Genomic DNA, 15,348 nt, shown 5'->3' on the forward strand with positions numbered 1-15,348 from the left:
TCCTTCCTTCCTTCCTTCCTTCCTTCCTTCCTTCCTTAAACCCCCCCCCCAAAATTCCAATTTCCCCCCCAAATTCCAAATATCCCCCCAAAATCCCAGATAACCCCCCAAAATCCCAAGTGTCCTCTCAAAATCCCAATATCACCCCACAAATTCCCCCCAAAATCCAAAATATTCCCCCAAAATCCCAAATATTCCCCCTAAAATCCCAATTCCCCCCCCAAAATCCCACGTATCCCCCCCAAATCCCAATCTCTCCCCCAAAATCCCATTTTTTCCCCCCAAACCCGGGGTTTTCCTCCCTCCTCTCCCGCTCCCCTGCTCCTGCCGAGCCCCGGCGCTCCCACCCCTCATTTGTCATTTTTATTTCCTGCTGGAAGTGACAAATTGTTCCCGATTTTATATCGGATCCCTCCAGGCACGGGGAGGGGGGGGAGCTGCGGATGGGATTTTTTCCTTTTTTCCTTTTTTTTTTCCCCTTTTTTTCCCTTTTTTTTTTCATTTCTACCTCGGAAAAAAAAAAAAAAAATAAAAGCCATAAAAGGCAATAATAAAATAAAAAATCCCCGTTAAAAGAACCCAAAAGCAGCTCCGTGCTGGTAATGAGCACCGCAGAGAGGCTCCATAAACAGAATTTCCCCCACCCCAAAAACCCCTTTTATTGCCTCAAAATCGCCGGGGGAAAATTCTCCCTCCCCCAGCAGGTGCAGACGCCCCAAAACCTCTTTAACTTCCCCCAAAAACGGCACTTAAAAAGGAAAAAAATGGTGATTTTCTTTAAAAATCTGATTTTTTTTCCCCTCCATTTTTCCCATCCAGAGCTTGGGTTTTTCTGCTGAAAATCCCCATTTCCAGCGGGATTTTAATTGTCTTGGAAAAGGTCAGGAAATGTTCCTTCCCCAGGTCCCAGCCCAATTTATTTATTTATCCCTCCCGGGAGGAGCCGGCGCTGCCTGCTGCAAATCCGCTGCTTTGGGGGGGAAAAAATCAATAAAATTCAAAATAAACGGGAAAAAAAATCAATAAAATTCAAAATAAACGGGAAAAAAATCAATTAAAATCAAAATAAATAGGGGAAAATCAATAAAAATCAAAAGAAATGGGAAAAATAATTATATTCAAAAGAAATGGGGGAAAAAAATCAATAAAATTCAAAAGAAATGGGGGAAAAAATCCGATTTCCCCCCTTTTTCCCCTTCTCTGAAATCCCCCGTGGCGCCCTGCAGTTCTCTGGGTCCTTTTGCCCCAAATCCCGGGGGTTTTGCCCCATTTTCTGCCCCTTTCTGGGGTCGTTCCTGGTGTGGGCCCAGCCTCCACTCACTGGGGTGTTCTTTTGGGGGAAATTCGCATTTTGGGGGGAAAACTCACTTTTTTTGGGAGCTAATTTGCCTTTTTGGGGAGGGAAATTCTCATATTTGGGGGGAAATTTGCCTTTTTTGGGGGGAAATTCACCGTTTTGAGGGAAAGTTGGCCCATTTTGGGTGGGACACTGCAGGAAGGGAGAATTTGGTGGCCATGGCTCCACTCTCGGCAGCCCCACAAGCCCCCAGACTTTGAGGGATTTTTATGGGATTTTGTGGGATTTTTGTGGGATTTTGATTTTGAGGGGTTTTTGTGGGATTTTGAAAGATTTTTATGGGTTTTTTATGGGATTTTATGGGATTTTTGCCCCTTCCCTGTTTACCAACCCCTGGGCTGTAAACAGGGCCGGGAGCCGCAGGTGGATCGGTCCCGGAAAATGGGGAATTTGGGGAAAATGGGGAATTTGGGGAAAATGGGGAATTTTGGGATGACTCTGCAGGATTTGTCCCCCCTCCCGCCAGGGGGGCTCGCTGAATTTTGGGGCCAAAACATCAATTAACGAGAAAATCGGCGATCAGGGAGGAAACGGGGGGGGAAAGGAGGAAAAACCCCAAAAATCTGGGATGGGTTTGACCGGGGGTTCGGGAAGGTTCGGCCTGGTTCGGGAGGGTTCGAGACGGTTTGGGGAGGTTCGGAACGGTTCGGGAGAGTTCGGGGGGGTTCGAGACGGTTCGGCAGGGTTCGGGAGGATTCGGCAGGGTTCGGGACTGTTCGGGGAAGTTCGGGACGGTTCGCCAGGGTCCGGGAAGGTTCGGCAGGGTCAGGGACTGTTCGGGGAAGTTCGGGATAGTTCGGCAGGGTCCGGGACGGTTCGGGACTGTTCGTACAGGTTCGGCAGGGTTCGGGATAGTTCGGCAGGGTCCGGGACGGTTCGGGACTGTTCGTACAGGTTCGGCAGGGTTCGGGATAGTTCGGCAGGGTCCGGGAAGGTTCGGGACTGTTCGTACAGGTTCGGCAGGGTCCGGGACGGTTCGGGACTGTACGTACAGGTTCGGCAGGGTCCGGGACGGTTCGGGACTGTTCGTACAGGTTCGGCAGGGTCCGGGACGGTTCGGGACTGTTCGTACAGGTTCGGCAGGGTTCGGGATAGTTCGGCAGGGTCCGGGACGGTTCGGGACTGTTCGTACAGGTTCGGCAGGGTTCGGGGAGGTTCGGGTGGGTTCGGGACGGTTCGGGACTGTTCGTACAGGTTCGGCACAGTTCGGGGAGGTTCGGGTGGGTTCCGGACAGGCCGAACCCCCTTTGGGCGCAATGCGCGGAGCGGCCGCCAGGGGGGGCGATGGCAGCGCCGAGCGGCGGCCGCGGCTGCCGCGGAACGGCCAAAAGTGCCCCAAAAAGGCCCAAAATGCCCCAAAATGGCCCGAAATGCCCCGAAACGGGACCCCTCGGCCGCAGCCCGAGCCAGCGGGAGCTCCGGTGAAAACAGAGATAAAAAAGGGAACGGGGCTGCTGGAACGGGAACCGGGAGGGACTCCCGGGAGTGGGGCCGGGCCGGGGGTCTGAGGGGGATTTGGGGCCTGAGGGGGATTTGGGGCCTGAGGGGGATTTGGGATTTGGGGATGGGTTTAGGGAGGGGATTTGGGGTTTGGGGAGGGGATTTGGGGTCTGAGGGGCGGTTTGGGACGGCCCAAACCCCGACTGTGGAGAGTCAGGCATTGCACGGGGGTTTAGGGGCTAAAACCGGGCCCTAAAGGACAAAACTGAGACCTCAAGGGTAAAACCGAGCTCGAAAGGGTAAATCCGAGCCTTGAAAGGATAAAACCGAGCCCTAAAGTGTAAAATCGAGCCCTAAAGGGATAAAAGGGAGTCTTGGATCGCTGACAAGGATCCTGATAAGGCTCAGTGACAAGGATCGCTGATAAGGATCAGTAACAAGGATCGCTGATAAGGATCCCGATAAGGCTCGCTGATAAGGGCTGGCCCGAGGTCACAAAGCCCCACGTGATTAATTAATGCTCAGCTCCAGAGCCCGGGGCTCTTTTCCATAACCCACAATTAATTTCTCACCGTTCCCACCCGTGACCGGAACCCGAGCGGGGCTCAAAGAAACCCCAAAAAAAAAGGGAAACCCCAAAAAAAGGGGAACCCCAAATGCCAGGAGCGCGGGGTTAACGCCCGGCCCGGCCCCACCGGGCACCTCGGTAATTCCACACCGGGGCTGCTGCTGCGATCGCCGCCCTTGCGCAAGCGTTAATTGGCAGCGCGTGAGCGTTAATTGGCGGCGCTGCCGCCCGCCGCTGACGCAGCCGCGCTTTGGGGTTAATCCCGCGGGGATCGGGCCAGGAAACGCCTCCGGGAGCCGCCCGCGCTCCTCCGCGCCTTCTCCTCTCCTTCTTCCCCCTGACTCCGCGAAATCTTGGAGGTTTGGGCATCGCTCCTTGGCCCAGGCCTCCGGCTTGGACGTTTTTGGGCGAAACCACAAAAAAAACCGACCCAAAACCGGTGCAAAACACCCATTTCCCACCCCTCTGTTTCCCCCTTTTCCTCCTTGTAAAATAAACGGCATCAGAGCCTCCCCTTAAAAAAAAAAAAAAAAAAAATATATATATATATATATATATATATATAAACAATTCCAAACCCTTCCTCCCCTCCTGCTGCTCTTCCAGAATCCCTAAAAAAAAAAAAAAAGAAAAAAGGAAAATGGGGCCTGGTTTCCAAAGCTGCAGCTGGAACGGGGCCACGCTTGCTGCTCTTGGCAGGAAAATGGGGCAAAACCTGGCGGATTTGGGTCCCTGCTGCTCGGGGGGGGAATTGGGGAAAGCCTGGGCCTGGAGCCCAAACTGCTGGGGAGGGGATGATGTTGGGAAGGGGATTTTGGGCAGGGGATGATTTTGGGATATGAATGATTTTGGGATATGGATGATTTTGGGATATGGATGATTTTGGAGGGATTTTGGATATGGATGATTTTTAGAGGGGATGATTTTGGACATGGATGATTTGGGAGGGGGATTTGGTATATGGATGATTTTTGGAGGGGATTTAGGATATGGATGATTTTGGATATGGATGATTTTGGGATATGGATGATTTTGGACATGGATGATTTGGGATATGGATGATTTTGGGATATGGATGATTTGGGATATGGGTGATTTTGGACATGGATGATTTTGGGATATGGATGATTTTGGACATGGATGATTTTGGGATATGGGTGATTTTGGACATGGATGATTTTGGACATGGATGATTTTGGGATATGGGTGATTTTGGACATGGATGATTTTGGACATGGGTGATTTTGGACATGGGTGATTTTGGACATGGATGATTTTGGGATATGGGTGATTTTGGACATGGGTGATTTTGGACATGGGTGATTTTGGACATGGATGATTTTGGACATGGGTGATTTTGGACATGGATGATTTTGGACATGGATGATTTTGGACATGGATGATTTTGGGATATGGATGATTTTGGACATGGATGATTTTGGACATGGATGATTTGGGATATGGGTGATTTTGGACATGGATGATTTTGGATATGGATGATTTTGGGACATGGGTGATTTTGGACATGGATGATTTTGGACATGGATGATTTTGGAGGGGCCTGGGGCCGGCGTGCGGCGCTGGAATGCGGCTCCCGGCGTTTCTGACACGCAGGAATTACGGCCGGACAGACAGACAGACAGAAAATGGGGATTTTCCACCTCGCCTGCCCAGCGGGGCTGGGTCCCGGTGTTTGTTCAGGGAGCAGAACTGGAAACGCCCCCGGGGTCCCCAAACGCCCCCGGCCCCAATTCCAGGCCCCCCTTTCCCCTCCGAATTCCTTCTCTGCGCGTCACGAGAGCAGCCCCAGAGTGGCAGAAATTCAGGTTTTTCCCCTTAAAAATCCAAATTTTGGCGCTGCCTCCCCTGCCCCGGGCAGCCCACCCGAACTGGGGGGACTGGGACGGGACTGGGACGGGACTGGGAGGGGCCCTGGGGGCTCCGTGGGGCCGGGGCTTCCTCCCCCTCCCGAGGATTGAAGGTGGATTTGGGGCTGGGTTTTCCTTGGGGGTGTCCCTGGGAGGGGGAAAAAGGAGAAAAATCCCATTGAGGAAATTGGAGAGACCTCAGGGATCTCGGGGATCTCAGGGATCTCAGGGGTCTCTGGGATCTCTGGGATCATTTTCCCCTTTCCTGCTCCCATTTGTTTTCATTTTCCCCTCCCCAGCTGCAGACCCGGGGCTGGGCCGGGCCTGGGAAGGGAAGAATTCCCCAAGAATTCCCCAAGAATTCCCCAAGAATTCCCCAAGAATTCCCCAAGAATTCCCCTGGGGAGCTCCCGGGGCCGTTCCAGGTCCCGGGGTCGGGGCTGGGGTTCCACCCAGGAGCTCCAGCTGGAAATGGTAAATCTGGGGGGAAACTCGCCCGCTTTGGGTCTTTCCAAGGATTCTTTCCAAAATCCCAAGCCTGGGGGTGCAGCGAGGGCTGGGAGGGGAAAAGGCCCCGGGCTGGGGCTGGGATTGGGGATTTGGGGATTTTGGGGATTCAGGGGATGTGAGGGGGGTGTCCTGCAGACCCCTGGGCTGGGATTTTTGGGGATTTTGGGGTTTTTGGGGATTTGGGGGCTGGGCCTGGGGCAGAGCAGGGAGGGTTTTTGGGGTGGCCAATGGGGCAGGGCCGTTCCTGGGGATGTGGGGCCTGCGGTGCTTTCACCCCACAGGGGCCCTTGGGGACAGCCCCAAAGCCTCCCCAGCCTAATCCCGGCTTTAAACCCGGCCTAAGGGCCCGGGGGCGGAGCCGGGGCGGGGACGAGAGCGGAGCAGGGGCGAGGCCGGGGCGCGGCCGTTATCCACAGGGAGCCCCAAAATCCCGAACCCCAAAATCCCAAAATCCCGAACCCCAAATCCCCCAAATCCCAAATCCCCCAACCCCAAATCCCCCAAACCCCCAAAATCCCAAACCCCGGCGGCCGCGGCTCCTGCAGAGCCCCAGCCTGTGGAACCTTCTGGAATCGCTGCTTGGGAACGGTCCTGGAATTGCTTTTTGGGAATGTTTTAGGGAATCGTGTTTCTCAGGGATGCTTTAGGGAATCGTGTTTTTCAGGAATGTTTTCTGGAGTTGCTTTTTTGGAGGTGTTTTCCGGATTTGTTTTTCCCGGGGAGCGCGGCTGGAACGGGAACGGCTCCTCCGGGTCATCCTGCGCTTCTTAGAATGAGTTTCTTTGGGATTTGGATGTTTGGATGAGGTTCTTTTGGGGATGAGGATTTTGGGGATGAGGGTTTTGGGGATGAGGGTTTTTTTGGGGGCTCCACGTTCCCCAGGGTCTGGCAGCGCCGTTTTTCACTTCTCTCTCCAAAATCCCAAATAAACCCAAATAAACCCAAGTAAACCCAAATAAACCCAAATAAACCTGTTTTTCCCGCAGTCCCCCGGACCAGCACGGTGTAATTAGGGTAATTGGCTGCTGCTAATTACGCTGCTGCCTGTAATCAGGAATCAGCGCCGCTGTCACGCAAACAACGCGCGGGGACGTCACCGGGAACGGGCGGGAGGGGCCCACATCCCAATTTTGGGGTTTTTGGGGTTTGGTGGAGCTGGGCGAGGATGGATCCTCCCCCAAATCCCATCCCAAACCCAGGATCCCATCCCAAATCCCATTCCAAACCTGGAATCCCATCCCAAATCCCATTCCAAACCCGGAATCCCATCCCAAATCTGGAATCCCATCCCAAATCTCATCCCAAATCCGGAATCCCATCCCAAACCCAGGATCCCATCCCAAATCCCATCCCAAACCCAGGATCCCATCCCAAATCCCACCCAAACCCAGGGCCCTGGGGAGGCCTCATCCCTTTCCCTCTGGGGCTGGGATCTGCTGGGGTTTGTCCCCAATCCCCTTTCCCTGCCTTCAGCCCCTCCTGAATTTCACCCTTTCCCCCTCCAGCCCTCCCAAACCGCCCCCATCCCTCATTTTCCAGGGAATTCTCCAATCCCAGGCCTTTTCCCTGTTTGATTTTTTCTTCCCCCGTGAGTTTCCCCGCGCTCCCGCTGGGCCCTGGAGCTCCTCTCTGCACGGGAGCCGCACAGGTTGATGTATTTTTAAATGGCTCTGATTTTATCACCCTGCTTAATGATTTGTGCCGTTATTTATTAGGCAGAGCCGTCTCGGCGGGGACCCGGCGCGTTAACGGATAAATAATGTGGCAAACAGTTCAATAGAGCCGTAAAAAAAAACGGGATTTGGGAATGAGCTGACCCCGGGTGCTCCGTGGAAACCAGGGTGCTGCAGGAGCATTGGTGGGGAAACGCTGGGGGTGAAACATGGTGGGAATGGGGAAATCGGGGGAAATATCCCCAAAATCCTCTTGGGGGGTTGGGGATAAACTGCAGTGGAAATAGAGGGAAATATCCCCAAAATCCCCCTGGGGGCTGGGATAAACTGCACTGGAATCAGGGGAAATCAGGGGGAATATCCCCAAAATCCTCTTGGGGGGTTGGGATAAACTGCACTGGAAATCAGGGGAAATATCCCCAAAATCCCCCTGGGGGTTGGGATAAACTGCACTGGAAATCAGGGGAAATATCCCCAAAATCCCTCTGGGGCTTTGGGATAAACTGCAGTGAAAATCGGGAAATCAAGGGAAATATCCCCAAATTCCCCCTGGGAGTTGGGATAAATTGTGGTGAAAATCAGGAAATCAGGGGAAATATCCCCAAAATCCCACTGGGGCTTTGGGATAAACTGCACTGGAAATCAGGGGAAATATCCCCAAAATCCTCCTGGGGTTTGGGATAAACTGCAGTGAAAATCGGGAAATCAAGGGAAATATCCCCAAAATCCTCCTGGGGTTTGGGATAAACTGCAGTGAAATCAGGAAATCAGGGGAAATATCCCCAAAATCCTCTTGGGGATTGGGGATAAACCACAGTGGAAATCACAAAATCAAGGGAAATATCCCCAAAATCCCCCTGGGGTTTGGCACTGCCGCGCTGGGAATTTGCTGAGTTCTTGCCAACTGCTCCAGGCGGGATTTTGATGTTTAAAAATGGGAAAATGGCCCAAAATCCTGGGGAATCCTGGGGCTGGAGGGGTTTGGGGTCAGCCCCAGCTCCCCCCTGCCTCGGCATCCCCAAATTCCCCATCCCCAAAATCCAGGGGGTTCCATCGCCTCCCCCGGGCCCCTCCATCCCAAATTTTCCCCCAAAAACGGCTGGAAATGACCCAAAGCAGCGCCAACATTTCCAGCCCGGCTCGGGATGTGCCAAAACCCGGCAAAACCGCCCCAAAACCGAAGAACCATCGGAGCCGAGGCCGAATTTGGAATTGTTCTGAATTCCTTTCTCTGTGCACGGTCCCGGGTGGGTTTTTTGCGTTTTTTGGGGTTTATTTTTTAAATTGTATTTTTTATTTCTCTTTCCCGCCGAAGCCCAGCCTGGGGAGGAGGAGGAGGGAGGGGAGGAAGGTTTGTCTGTGGATTCCCTGCCCAGCTCCGGCTTTTCCTGGCCGCCCATCCCGGAGGCTCCTCATTAATCCCCTAATTAGCGCCGGGGTCTCGAGCCGCTTCCAGAGGCGGAATCCAGCGGGAATTTCGGCCCCAGAATTTTGGGCTTTTCCCCCATCCCGACCCCAAATGCGCGCGGGAATCCGGGGCGGTTTTGGGGTTTTTTGGGGTTTTTTTGGGGTTTTTTTGGGGTCCCCCAGGGCAGCAGCGGTGCCCCAAACCCGGCGCGTCCCGGCCGCGTCGGTCCCGGAGCGGAAAATTCGGGAATTCGGGGATTTCCCGCCGTCCCCTCTTTGTTCCCGCGCGCACCTGAGGGCATCCCGCGCGTTGCCATGGCGACGGGAATGTCGCGTTGCCACGGCGACGGGAATGTCGCGTTGCCATGGCGACGGGAATGTCGCGTTGCCATGGCGACGGGAATGCGGCGATCCCGCGGGATGCGCGGCGGCAGCGGCGGGAGGCGCCTCCCGAGCCGATCCCATAAAAACCCGAAATGGGGAGAAATAAACGGGAAAAAAAAACCGGGATGGGAACGGCTGGGGAAGAGCTCGTATGCAAATGAGCTGCGGCTTAATTGCGGATTTTAATTGGGGAGGGGCGGCAGGGAGCGGGGAGGGCACTGAGCAAAATCCCCGGGTTTGACCATTTAAAAAAATAAATATTTCTAACCCCCAAAATCCCCATTTCTAACCCTAAAAAAACCCTAAATCCCCATTTCTGACCCCGAAAATCCCCAATTGTGGGATCAGTGGGATTTGTGGGATTTGCGGGATGAGGGGGGGGAGTTTGTAGGATTGGGCAGATTTGTGGGATGGGTGGGATGCGTTGGGATGCGGGGGGGGATTTGTGGGATTCAGGGATTTATGGGATCCAGGGATTTATGGGATTGGTGGGATTGGTGGGCAGAGCCGTGAGGTGGCGGCGCAGGATTGGTCGGGAGAGGAGGTGGCAGAGCGGGATTGGCTGAGGGGCGGCGGGGCTGGGAACGGGAATGGGAACGGGAATGGGATGGGAATGGGATGGAAATGAGAATAGGATGAAATATGAGGGGGGTGACCCTCATCAGTGACCCCCGTGAGTGGCCCCGCAAGGGGACAGGGGCGAAGCCGCCGTGTCCCCCCCGCGCTGACCCCAACCCCAAATCCCGAGAGAGCCCCAAATCCCGAGATCCCAAATCATTCCCAGGAATCCTCCCCGGGTTTGGGGTCATTCCCAGGAATCCCCCTCGGGTTTGGGGTCATTCCCAGCAATCCCCCTCGGGTTTGGGGTCATTCCCAGGAATCCCCCTCGGGTTTGGGGTCATTCCCAGGCCTCCCCGCGCATTTGGGGTCCCAGCCCCGTTTCTGCCCCAATTCCGGCCGCCCCCCCCGGCCCGGGCAGGCCGGGGCTCGATCGGAGCCTTCATCCCGAGGCAGACAAGGCTCCCTTTGTCTGCCCCCGCCCCCCGGGCCGGGACGTTAATTACGGTAATTACGGTAATTAACACCGCGGCCGCTGCCGCCCCGCCCCCCGCGCCGGGACGCTCCGCGCCCTGCGTTTGCGGCAGCTTCATCTTCATCATCTTCATCCTCCTCCTCCTCCTCCTCCTCCTCCTCCTCCGCCTCCTCCGCCCCCCACGGCCCCGGGGGGCAACGCCCCGACCCCAGCGCGGCCCCAAATCCACGGCTTGGGCTGGGCTGGGGCCTCTGGGGAGCCTTTGGGGAGATTTTGGGAGCTTTTTGGGGAGTTTTTGAGGAGTTTTTGGGAGCTCTTTGGGAATTCTTTTGTCAGGTCTTTGAGAGCTTTTCAGAAGCGTTTTGGGATCTTTTTGGGACCTTTCTGGAAACTCTTGGAGGGTTTTTAAGGGTTTTCAGGCACTCTTTGGGATCTCTTCAGGAGCTTTTTGGGATTATTTTGGCAGCTCTTCGGGAGCCTTTCAGCGCTCTTTGGCAGACACTTGGGCGCTGTTTGGGCGCTCTCTGGGCCCTCTCCGGGCCCTCTCCGGGCCCTCTCCGGGCCCTCTCTGGGCCCTCTCTGGGCCCTCTCTGGGCTCTCTGGGCCCTCTCTGGGCCCTCTCTGGGCTCTCTCTGGGCCCTCTCTGGGCCCTCTCCGGGCGCTCTCCGGGCGCTCTTTGGGCCCTCTCTGGGCTCTCTCTGGGCGCTCTCCGGGCCCTCTCTGGGCTCTCTGGGCCCTCTCTGGGCTCTCTGGGCTCTCTCCGGGCTCTCTCCGGGCGCTCTCTGGGCGCTCTCTGGGCGCTCTTTGGGCAGCCCTGGCGTGCGAGCGCTGCCCGCGCGGCTCCGGGCACGCCCTCGGTGCCGCCCCACGCCCGGCACCGCCCGAGCGCAGCTTTGGAGGCGCCGCCGCCGCTCCGGGAGCTCCTGGCCCCGCTCCCGCTCCTGGCCCCGTTCCCGAGGGCTCCTGGCCCCGCTCCCACTCCTGGCCCCGCTCCCAAGAGCTCCTGGCCCCGGTCCTGCCCCTCTCCCTGCCCGGCATCGCCCGCGCGGTGCCCCCGGCCAGGGCAGGGCCCGGGTTTGTGCCCCGTGCCAGGAGAATTCCAGCCAGGAATGGGCCTGGAATGGGCCCGGGTTCGTGCCCCTTTGCCAGGAGATTTTGTGCCCCTTTGCCAATCCACAATCCCGACCCTCCCAAAACAGGGTTTGAGGGAAAGGCTGGACCCGGCTTGGAGTTCTGGGGGTGTTTCCCCCAATCTGGAGGACCCAAAAGGACCAGGAGAGGTTTCCTGGGACTCCCCAAACCATCCTCTGCTGAATCCCAGAGCCGGGAATTTCTGGGGATATTTCTGGGATATTTGGGGCTCTCAGAGGAATCCCAGATCTGGGATTTTCCGGGATATTTGGGGCTCTCAGAGGAATCCCAGATCTGGGATTTTCCGGGATATTTGGTCTCTCCAAGGTGACAGCCGGGGTGTGACCCCGCCCTGGGAGCATCTCCCCATTCCAGGCGCTTCCTGAGCCATTCCTGGCCCGGGAATTCTCGGCCCAGCCCCGCCCGGCCTGTCCGGGCAGGGCCCGCCTGAGTCACCCCAAAGCCCGGGATCCCATCCTGGAACCCCACACGGGATCGGGGCTGCTCCTGCAGGGAGCTGGGAACTGCCTGGGGCCGAGAAAAATATAAAAAAAAAACAAATTGGGAAATGGGGGAAAAAAGGGAAAGGAAGGGGGGGGGGAAGGGAAAGGAAGGAGAGATAAAAAAGGAAGGGAAAATAAGAGGGAAAGGAAGGGGGAATAAAAGGGAAAGAAAGGAATAAAAGGGGAAGAAATGGGAGAAGGGAAAGGAATGGGAAATTGAAGGGGAAGAAAGGGAAATAAGGGAAAGAAATGGAAAGAAAATGGGGAAAAACCAGGGCAAGAAAGGGGAGAAGCGAAACCAGGAATGAATGCAGAGCGTGAAGGGGGAGCCGGACCTGGGCAGTGCCAGGATTCCCACGGGAATTCCTGCAGGGGACAGAGGGGAAAGGGCCCCAGGGTGCTCCTGATCCCGGGAATCCCGGGACAATTCCAATCGTCCAATCCCGGGACAATTCCAACTGTCCAATCCCGACAATTCCAATCATCCAATCCCGGGACAATTCCCACTGTCCAATCCAGACAATTCCAACTGTCCAATCCCGGGACAATTCCAACTGTCCAATCCAGAGACAATTCCAACTGTCCAATCCTGGGACAATTCCAACTGTCCAATCCCGGGACAATTCCAACTGTCCAATCCTGGGACAATTCCAATTGTCCAATCCCGGGACAATTCCAACTGTCCAATCCTGGGACAATTCCAATTGTTCAATCCCGGGACAATTCCAACTGTCCAATCCTGGGACAATTCCAACTGTCCAATCCCGGGACAATTCCAACTGTCCAATCCCGACAATTCCCACTGTCCAATCCTGGGACAATTCCAACTGTCCAATCCGGACAATTCCAACTGTCCAATCCCGACAATTCCCACTGTCCAATCCTGGGACAATTCCAACTGTCCAATCCGGACAATTCCAACTGTCCAATCCCGGGACAATTCCAACTGTCCAGTCCCGGGACAATTCCAGGAATTGTCCAATCCAGACAATTCCAACTGTCCAATCCTGGGACAATTCCAGGAATTGTCCAATCCCGGGACAATTCCAGCGCTCGGGAGGCAGGGAGGGAGCGGGGGAGGATCCCCGGCCTTATCTCGGCATCGGTGAATCACTGCCAGGCAGGTGAATCCTGCCCACCCACCTGGAGCCTAACGGGGAATGCTGGAATTTACTCTGGGAATGCTGGAATTTGCTCTGGGAATGCTGGAATTTACTCTGGGAATCTCGGAATTTACTCTGGGAGAATCCCAGCCTTTTCCTTGGGAATCTCGGAATTCTATTTATGTGGCAAGCTCCCCTAAAATCCTCCCAGAAGAAGTCCCCATTTTCCCCTAAGGGCCTCCTGGAGAATTCCCGGTTTTCCATTAAAATCCCCCCCAGGGAATTCCCAGTTTTCCCCTAAAATCCTCCTGGAACATTCACGGCTTTCCCCTAAAATCCTCCCGGAGCTGCTGTGGGTCCCTGGGGGGAGAATCCCAGATCCTGGCAGGAACTGGGGCGTCCCTGCAGAATCCCAGCCCCATCCACCCCCTGCTCCATCCCAACATTCCCAACCACCCTGAGCTCCCAAAATCCCGAATTTCGGTGCTGCAGGGCCTGGATTTGGGGTGGGCAGGGGAGACAAAGCTCCCACCAGGATCCCCCAAATCCCAAATCCCAAAATTCCCGGCTGCCAGGATCCCCTGAGCTCCCAAAATCCCGAATTTTGGCGCTGCAGGGATTTGGGGGCCAGAGCTCCCACCAGGATCCCCCAAATCCCAGCCCTGGATCCCAAATCCCCCCCATCCTTCCCCACCCCAGCACCCCCTGGGCCCCCTCGGAGTCTCCAAACTCCTCCATTCATTCATTCATTTATTTCTTTCTGTATTTATTCATTATTTTTCTGGTTTTCCCTTTGGATTTGGGGATGATTTCCGGGGCGCTGCGGGGCTGGAGCAGACGGATTTACGAGCCCAGGGTTGATTTATTCCCCACAGGCTCCCCCGCCCCTCTCCTGTTGAAAGGTTTAAGGTTTGCTCCCAGACAGGCTCCAAACATTCGGAGAAACAACCAAAAACCAACAACAACAAAAAAAAAAACCCAAAAAAAAGGGATTTTTTTCCTGCCCGGAGCGCGGAGCTGTGGCTGTAATTACCCACCCCATAATCAGCGCAGCAGAGTCCTGCAGAACCTTCCAGAAATCCTGCAGAGACAGGGAAAAGCTGCTTTATAGGGACAGAAAAAAAAAACAAAACTGCTTTATAGGGGAAAAAAACCTGTTTTATAGGGGGGAAAATCCTGTTTTATTGGGGAAAAAAAGCTGCTGTATAGGGGAAAAAAACTGCTCTAGAGGGGAAAAATCTTGGTTTTTTTAGGGAAAAAAAACCTGCTTTAGAGGGACAAAAACCCCTGCTTTATAGGGAAAAAACCCTTGCTTTATAGGGGAAAAATCTTGGGTTTTTTAGGGAAAAAAACCTGCTTTAGAGGGACAAAAACCCCTGCTTTATAGGGACAAAAAATCCTGCTTTATAGGGAAAAAATCTTGGGGTTTTTTAGGGAAAAAAACCCCTCTTTTATAAGGGAAAAAAATCCTGTTTTACAGGGAAAAAATCCTGGTTTTTAGGAGAAAAAAATCCTCTTTCATAGGGAAAAAAATCCTGGTTTTTTAGGGAAAATCCAGGCCTCCTTCCCCGGGGCTTTGGGAAAAGGGAAAATTTGGGAATTTTCTGCCGTTTCGGGTGCGGAGCTGCTGCTCCCGAATCCGGGGTTTTGCTCCTGTCCCCGTTTTCCCGGGATTTGCCCCCAGAATTCCCACGGATGGGCCTGGATTGGCCCAAGGGATTTTCCTGGCGCTCCAGGAGGCCGGGATCCCAGAATTCCCGGGAATTCCCACAATTCCCAAGGATTCCCACAATTCCCAGGGATTCCCACAATTCCCAGGGATTCCCGCTCTCCCAGGAATTCCCATAATCCACGTGGATTCCCAGGGATTTCCCTGGCCTGACCCCAAGGGCTCCCAGGGATCCCAAATCCCAAAATCACCCCGGGAGAAACTTCCTGGGATCTGCTGGGGACAGGGAAATCCCACTGGGACACTCTGGGATGATTTTGGGATAATTTGGGGGTAATTTTGGGGATAATTTTGGGATAATTTTGGGGGTAATTTGGGGGTAATTTTGGGATCACTCTGGGATCACTTTGGGATAATTTTGGGGCTAACTTTGGGGTAATTATGGGGTCGCTCTGGGATTGCTTCAGGATAATTTCAGGATCACTCTGGGATCACTTTGGGGATGATTTTGGCGATAACTTTGGGATCACTCTGGGATCATTTTTAGGATCCCTTTGAGGATCCCTTTGGGACAATTTTTAGGATCCCTTTGGGATCATTTTTTGGATCCCTTTGAGGATCACTCTGGGATCTCTTTGTGATCACTCTGGGATAATTTCAGGATCCCTTTGGGATCGCTCTGGGGTCATTTTCAGGATCCCT

This window comes from Agelaius tricolor, unplaced genomic scaffold (genome assembly GCF_023055355.1).
Source record: "Agelaius tricolor isolate 1412-34295 unplaced genomic scaffold, bAgeTri1.0.p SCAF_101, whole genome shotgun sequence".
Lineage (NCBI taxonomy): Eukaryota > Metazoa > Chordata > Aves > Passeriformes > Icteridae > Agelaius > Agelaius tricolor.